This window comes from Saimiri boliviensis, chromosome 2 (assembly GCF_048565385.1).
Source record: "Saimiri boliviensis isolate mSaiBol1 chromosome 2, mSaiBol1.pri, whole genome shotgun sequence".
In the NCBI taxonomy this organism is placed as follows: domain Eukaryota; kingdom Metazoa; phylum Chordata; class Mammalia; order Primates; family Cebidae; genus Saimiri; species Saimiri boliviensis.
Genome location: NC_133450.1, coordinates 170,695,765 through 170,704,708, shown reverse-complemented (window position 1 = coordinate 170,704,708; position 8,944 = coordinate 170,695,765).

The window sequence follows — 8,944 nt, the reverse complement described above, 5'->3', positions numbered from 1 at the left end:
TCAGTCCTGGCAAGTCTCCCTGCATCCCATGTATTTACAATAGGTCAATCTATACTTGAATTGAAGTTCTAACTTAAGAGTTCTAGAGCAGTGAACCTTTGTTTTATTTATGTTTCAAAATTTAATATACAATAAGATGAGTGAGAAGTTAAATTTTAAAAAAGAAGCTCAGAAATGTTCTATTTAATTACATTTTAAAACATTATTGGAGTTTTTATTTTCCCTTGTGAGTACCATGTTAAATTAAAATTAAGGTGAAAGGTTAATTATTAAAATAAAGGTTAATTTCATGCATCTGACTTTTTCCCTCATGCAATACTATGTTTGTTAGGATGGAATAGGTTTTTCTTTGATTAAAAAACAAAAACAAAAACAAAAAATAAATCTCAGTAGTAACCAGGAGCAGCGGTTGATGCCTGTAATCCAGCACTTTGGGAGACTGAGGTGGACAGAATGCTTCAGCCCAAGAATTTGAGATCAGCCTGGGAAACATGGTGACACCCTATCTCTCTTTAAAAAATAAAAAAAAAAATGGCCAGGCACAGTGGCTCACACCTGTAATCCCAGCACTTTGGGAGGCCAAGGCAGGCAGATCATGAGGTCAGGAGTTTGAGACCAGTCTGGCCAAGATAGTGAAACCCCATCTCTACTAAGAAAAACAAAAAACAATAAAACAGCCCACTGTGGTGGCATGTGCCTGTAATTCCAGCTACTCAGGAGGCTGAGGCAGGAGATTTGTGAACCTGGGAGGCGGAGGTTGCAGTGAGCTGAGATGGCACCCTGGCTCTCCAGCTAGGGAGACAATGCAAGACTCTGTCTCAACTAACTAACTAAATAAATAAACAGGCCTGGTGGCAAACACTTACAGTCCCAGCTACTCAGGGGGCTGAGGTAGGAGGATCGCCTGGGCCCAGGAGGCAGAGGCTCAGTGACTGTGACTGTACCAGTGCACTAAAGCCTGAGTGACAGAGAACCCGTCTCAAAAAATAAATAAATAAATCTCAGTGGCTTTTCACAGAGAAGTTTATTTCTTGTTCATAGACGTGGTGCACTCAGAGCCATCAGGAAAGCTCTGTTCGTCACTGTCAGTTGGGGTCCCTGCTCCTGAAGTCTCCATCATACCCTGTGTTTCCACAGTTACAGGGACAGGAGGGGGAAGGTAGGGAATTAAGCAATGTCTCAGAGATTCTACTTGAAGGTGACACATGGCACTTACGCTCACATCTCATTGCCTAAAACAAGTCACATGGCTTCACTTCACTTCTGAGAGAGGACAGAGGAAGAGCTGGAATATGTATGCACGAGCTGTACCCACAGTTCTTTTTCTGATAATGGAAAAATAAATATTTCATTTATGGCCGTTATCAGATAATATTTCAGTTGAGAGCATGCATTATCAATGCCAAAACACTTCCCACTGCCAGGAGGTAAAAATTTGGAGTTCGTGGAAGGAGAGGCAAAATCTTAAAACTTAGATATTCTAATAGTCTATGGCCCTGCAAAGGGCCACGGCATATAAACAGTATACAGTATAGCTGTGGTATTAAAAGTATATGGAGGTGGGGGTAGGAGGTGATTAGGAAAAAAAAAATAAAGCTTAAAGAGGCTCCTTGGGGGTGGTTAACGGAAACAAAGTTGAAAAGCACTGGTCCAGAGAAAGCACACTGAGCTGGAGACTCGGGAGGCCTGAGTTCTAACTCTGGCATTTAATGAGATGAGGTAACTGATCACACTGAAGGAAGGCCTAGTTCTCCTCACCCTTTGCAGGACTTTCTCATGGCTGCCATAATAAACGACCGTGAGCTGGATGACTTAAAACAACAGAAATGTATTCCTCCACAGTTCGAGAGGCTAGAGGTCCAAGACCAATGTGCCCGCAGAACCATATTCCCTCTGATGGCCTTGCTGGAGAGAATGTAACCCATGGGTCTGTTCTAGCTCCTGATGGTGGCTGGCAGTCCTTGGCCTTCCTTCAGCCGAGGCAGCCTAACTCCAAACTATACCTCTGTCTGCACATGGTCCTCGTCCCTCTGTGTGCATCTGTGTGTCTCCCAATGTCTCTATTCTCCTAAGGACACTAGGTATTGAATGTGGGTTCACTCTAATCAAGTATGATCTTTTCTTGACTCGAATACATCTACGAAGACCTTATTTCCAAATAAGATACAGGAGGGCTAGGACTTCAAGATATCTTTAGGGGATATGATTCACCTCAAGATGCCTTTCGATCCCATTACTTTGTGAATGTAACATTTGTTGCAGTGCCCACTGCATTCCAGGAGACAGAAAGATTGTGCTCAAGATAGAAAGATTCTTTCCTCAGTGCATATTTATTTGATCCCTACTATGTGTCAGGCATTGTTATAGGCACTAGGATTACATCTATAACAACAAAACAGACAAAATCTGGATCAAGTTCTTGCTGTTGTTGGGGCTCAGAAAACAATACCCCAAAATATAGCACATTGGAAACAAGAAAACAGCAGAAATGGAAAGGCCACTCACTCTCTGACCTTCCACCTGTTTATGTGAGAGCTGGCCATAAAGGGGTTCTCTGATTTGTCTTCCATGAAATTAGACTATAGGACCCTGATGTGACAGGTATCCCATCCTATGCCCAAAGTAAAGGCATATTACCCAGAGGGGCCAAGAATCTGAACAAACAGGGATTGTTGAGTTTTCCATAGTGTGTTGCCATCAGGTCAGACCCGCTTTGTCCAGTTACATTTCTGCACAACTGCTCCTTCTTCATTGAACCTAAGCATAAACTTATACCCTTTTCCCTGGGTCTTTGGGTCTTCATGTCTGAAGGTTCCCATATCACATAAAACCTTGGTTGAATAAATTGGTTATGCTTTTCTCTTGTTAATTTTTTGTTACAGGAGTGTCAGCCACAACCCTTGTGATGGCTGAGGAATGGTATTGCTTTTTCTCCCCGACACTGTTATGTGACTTACGGTCTATGGGAGAGATGGAGGATACACAGATCTGTACAACATGATACCACTAAGAAGAAAGATAAGGCAGGGTGGATGACAGAGAGTGCAATGTGAAATATGCTGCTGCGGAGAGTGTAGTCAGGGGAAGCCTCTTTAAAGAGGTGACTTTGAGTAAAGGTTTGAACGAAAGGAGGGAGAAAATCATGTGGCTACCAGGAAGACAGAGTTCCAGAGAACTGCAGTGTGAAGGTCCTGAGTTGGGCACAGGCTGAGTGTGGTTGATGAGGCCACTGCAGTGATGTGGAGTGAGTCATAAGGAGAGAAAGAAGATGAAGTGTGATAGAGAACTGGTAGCCAGGTCATGTAGGCCTTGAAGGCTGCAGGAAAGACTCTTCCGTTACTCTGAGTACAATGAGAAGTGACTGGAGGATTGTGAGCAGAGGAATGACATGGTCTCATGTGTTTTAAATGAATGTGAGGTGGTGAATGTGCTGTATTAGAGCAACAGCTGACGCAGGGAGACCAACTAAAGTGATGCAGTAGGTCAGCTGATGGTTTAACTGGAATGAAAATGGGGAAGGCAGTCATAAGCTGTTGGATTCTGTACATTCTGAGGATAGAGTCAATAGAATTTCCGGATAGATTGATCCGGGTGTGAGTAAAAACAGGAGGCAGGATGATGCTGAGACTTTCTGGCCTAACAAAACGGAAGTTTAACGTTGTCGCTTAAGGACCTGGGGGCGTGCTAGAAATGCAGCATAAATTCCGTTTTGGACCATCAAGTGGAGATGTTGAATAAGCAGTTTGATGAGATCAGGGGAGATGTCAGGGCCGGAAAATATGGTTGGGAGTAGACAGCTTATAGATTGTAATTAAGGTCAGGGGATTAGTTAAGATCAGCTACACACTGAGTGTCAATTAAAATAAAAAAGATTCTTAAAAGCGAACCTGGTAGCACCCCCAGCATTTAGAATTAAGCAAGATAAGGGCTATCTAGAAACTGAGACTGAGAAGGAGTAGCCAATGAGTTAAAAGAAGGTCTGTGAAAGAGTAGGGTCCAAGAAGCAAAGCAAAGAAAAACTTCCGAGAAAGCATGACCAGCAGGGCCACGTATTGCTGATGGATGAAGCAGGAGAAAGGCTGAAAACTGGCCATAGGATTTGACAATGTACAAACCATTTGTATGTGAGTCAGGATTTGGTTTGACTTCATATGACAGAGCACCAAAAATGACAATGGCTTAAACATAAAAACATCTGAATGTAGGTAGCCCGGGGCTATATGGTAGCTCTGTGGTAATTAGGACCCAGGTTCCTTCTAGCTTTCTGTTCTTTTCCTTTACCTAGCACATGGCTTCTAGCCTCAAAATGATGGTTTTAGTTTCTACAAGAGAACATGAAGGAACAAGTAGAAAAGGTCATAAAGGCACATGGTCCAGAGGAGCTAACTATAATACTTAACTAGAATTATGATCGCAATAATTCTGCATGCCAAACAGCTACAAAATCTCAGTGGCATGCCACAGTAAGCATTAATATTGCTCAGCAGTCTATGGCTTGGCTGACAATCAGCTGATCTAGGCTGGACTTCCTTCAAAAACCAGTATACCTGGAATAATCTACTTGGTCAGGTACGCTGTTATTTGAATAAACTAGAATGTCTATTTTTACTCTGAATACTTATATTTATATTAGTAAATATTGATTTATAGTTCTCCTTTTAGGTATTTTTATCTGATTCTGTTATTTAGCCTATCCTTGCTTCATACTATCACTTATGGGATCTTTTCATCTTTTTCTGTGAGTAGTTATAAGAAAAGGAATTGTCTGGTTTTTGAGGCTAGATAGATGTCAAAGTCATCTAGGCTTGGTGTCTTTCTAAGTGGCAGGCCTTTATCCATGTTCTAATTTCTGTTACATATAATGGTTTATTTGACTTCCTACCACGTCTTTTGTTTTGTTTGAGACAGCATCTTGCTCTGTCACTCAGGTTGGAGTGTGGTAACACAGTCTCAGCTCACTGCAGCCTCAAAAGGCTCAAGTGATCCTCCCATCTTGGCCTCCCCAGTAGCTGATACTATAGGCATATGTCACTATGTCCAGCTATTTTTTTTAAAATTATTTGCGGAGATGGGGTCTCACTATATTGCCCAGGATTGTCTCAAACTCCTGGGCTCAAGCAATGCTCCTACCTCAGCCTACCAAAGTGCTGGGATTACAAGTGTGAGCCACTGTGCCTGGCCAACTTTCTACCACTTCTTAAGTGAATCTGGGTTATTTACATTTTGCTAGAAAATCATATATTGCCTTAAAATTGACCTGTACATACTCTTTTACAATTTTTGAAATGCACTTTGCATCTTTGCTAATTACTAATGTTACATGTTTTCACTTCTCTCTTTCATCCTTAATTAGGCTTACCAGAGATAATTTAATTGTAAGGATCAGCTTTGTCATATCTCTTTTTTAGTTGTTTTCCTTTTAAATTAATTTCACTTTTATGAATTCTTTCCTCCTACCCTATTTGTTTATTTACTTATTCATTGATTGATTTATTTAAAGACAGGGTCTCCTTCTGTTGCCCAGGCTGGAGTGCGGTAGCACAATCATGGCTCACTGCAGCCTTGACCTCCTGGGCTCACTCTATCCTCAACCTCCTGAGTAGCTGGGATTACAGGTACATGCCACCACGCCAGGCTATGTTTTTTTTTGTGTGTGTGGTTTTTTTTTTTTTGTTTGTTTGTTTGGTTGGTTTTTTTGTTTTGTTTTGTTTTGTTTTGTTTGTTTTTTGTACACAGGGGTTTTGCTGTTTTGTTCAGGCTCGTCTTAAACTCCTGGGCTCAAATGATCTGCCCGCCTCGGCCTCCCAAAAGTGCTGGGACTACATAGGTAAGCCACCATGCCTGGCATGATTTTTTCTATTTCTTAAGTTGTATATTTAGTTATTTTTCAGTTCATTTTTAACATGACCACTTTTGAAGCTATTCATTCTCTTTTAAATACAGCTTTATTATATCCCATAGGTTTTTTCATTTTTTAAAAAGTATTCTCATTTTCATTATTTTCTAGATCATTTGCCATTTCCATCTTATTATTACCTCACAGATAGTTTACAAGAGCTAAAATTGTTATTAAGTTAAAAATATTTGCCTTTTATTTTCCTTTTAATTTATGCCCATGGGAACATATTCACCCAGTATAAAATGATAACACTGTAAGAGGCCTGCGTGTCTCCCAGCACAGAGCTCTCAGTCCTCTCTCCAGCGGTATCTAATCTTACCAGATTCTGGTATTTCTTTTTAGGAGTATGAATATTCTGTGAAAATATGTGTTTTGAAAAGTACTCTTTTTTTAACTCTATTCTTTTCTCAATTATAGATTCAGGGGGAAGCTATGCAAGTTCATTACACGGTTGTATTAGGTAATGCTGGGGTTTGCTCTTCTAGAGGACCAGTCACCCAAATAGTGAACACAGTATACAACAGAGAGTTTCTCCAACACTTGTGCCCTTACTGCCTCTCCTATTTTGTAGTCCTCAGTGTCTACTGTTTCCATCTTTATGTCCACGTGGACCCACTGTTTAGCTTCCACTATTAAGTGAGAACATGTGATGTTTGATTTTCTGTTTCTTCAGTAATTCACTTAGGATAATGGCCTCCAACTCATCCATGTTGCTGCAAAGAAAATCATTTCATTCTTTTGTATGAAAAGTATTCCTTAGCTTCAGTTTAATTTGTTAAAAGGCCTCCTAAGGCCACTAATATGGCATGGTAGATTTCAGGGGTCCCAGACTTATTCTCCTTCGGCTTTGAATCTCTAATGCTTTACACTGCCTGCTTCCTGCTTTCAACATTGTTTCTACAATTCAAATCTGAGAAAGGTCCATATAGAATGGACTTAGTTGGCCTTTAAAATTTTTAGATTTCTGACACTGGTTTTATTTCATTTCCCGTAGAAGAATAATTGTGCTGTCCTGACCTCTTGAGCTCAAGTCTAGAAAAAGTATTAAATTAACCTCCTTAATTTCACATGTAGAGCATTTTTATGTGACAGAGCTCACTCTAGGTAGGGTTCTTTTTATGTATATTCTATGGTGGTACCAAGAGATAGTTGCAATTTTGCAACCCCTAAGCTCCATCTGTCTTCCTACCCCAAACCATCACAAATAAATATTTATTCTAAGTCCACTGTATCCTACGTTGTAGACAGCTTCAAGGCAATTTCTCCAGTAGCCTCCCCTTTATCTAGAGCACCAAAACTAAACACCTGCTGTGGTGGGCAGCTCATGAAATAGCTCCTAATAATTCCCACCAATGTTATTCACACTCGTGTGTAATCCCCTCCCATATGTGTGTGTGTGTGTGTGTGTGTGTGTGTATGAGTGTGTGAGATAAAGTAAGTTGCCATACTGAAGGGACTCGTGTAGCAAAGGACTGAGAACACACTCCAGCCAATAGGTAGCAAGGAAGCCCTAAGCCCAACCGAGAACAACTAAACTGTATGGAAATGAATCCTGCCAACAGCCATACAGAAGAGTCAGGGAGTGAATCCTTCTGAGCTAAGTCTTGCAATGACTGCAGCCTTGTGAGAAATCCAGTATCAGAGGATCCAGATGTTGACCCACAGAAAGTGGCCCAAATAAATGTTGTTTTGAGCCACTAGGTTTTAGAGAAATTTATCATGCAGCAATAGACCATGACACCTGCTTTTTCAAAGTTCCTTGTCAAACCCATGATGATTGCTAGGAGGTGTTTTCCCAGGAAATAGTTCTGGAGAGGAGTTACATATGTCTATATAACTATTTATATAGACATATATAAATGACATATATAAAAGAGTTGTATATGTCCCATCCAATCCCAATCAACCTATCCTCATCAACCCGTGCTTTCTAAAAAGACCACATAAGCAGGTTTTGGAGATAGAAAAACAAAAGATGACAAATGTTGGGTTGAGAATGGTAGAGCTGGAATAGAACTTAAAAAGAAAAATATCTCTACCACACACCCATTAGAATTGTAAACTAAAAATATTAATAGTACCAAGTCCTGGGGAGGATGCAGACCAACTTTATCTTTCAGACATGGTTGGTATGGCTGTAAAGTGTTATAGGCACTCTAGAAAACATTTTTGCAGTTTCTTATAAATTTAAACACACACTTACTCTATGACCCAGCAATCATATTTGTGGATATTTCCTCTAGAGGAGTGAAAACCTTGGTTCATACAAAAACCTGTACTTGAATATTTATGATAACATTATATGCAACAGCCAAAACTTGATGTATTAGGGTTCTCTCAGAACACAGAACCAATATGGGGAGAGAGAAAGAGAGATTTATTTGGAGGAATTTGCTCATGGAATTATGGAGCCTACCAAGTCCAAAATATTCAGAGTAGGCAGGCAGGCTGGAGACCCAGAAGGAGTCAATGTTGTAATTCAAGTCCAAAAGCAAACTGCTAGCAGATTTCTCTCTTGCTTAGGGGAAGTTAGTCTTTTTGTTCTATTCATCTAACTGAATGAGGCCTAACCCACATTATGGAGGGCAATCTGCTTTACTTAAAGTCCACTGATTTAAATGTTAATCTCATCAAGAAACATGCTCACAGAAACATCCACATATGTCTGACCGCATATCTGAGCATCACGATCCACTCAGGATGGCACATACAATTAACCATTAAGTCCATCCTTGTCAACTGAACACACATACACAAACATATTCACTTCAGAATATGGAGGAAATACTCAGATAATTGCATTTCGCATTTGTGTAACTGGTCACGTGGTCACTATGGTCATATGGTCACTTTGGTTATGTGGTATTTCTAACTACTTTCCTCAGTTTCCTATTCCCTATTCCCTATGCCCTTACCAAACAACTCAGCTGGTTGTAGTTCTTTTCTTGGTGGGCAACCCAAACCTTCAACCCTCAAGTGTCTGGGCCTAGTAGTCCTGAACAAATTGGGTTGTGGTAGTGTTCCATTGATTTTAACCACAGGACA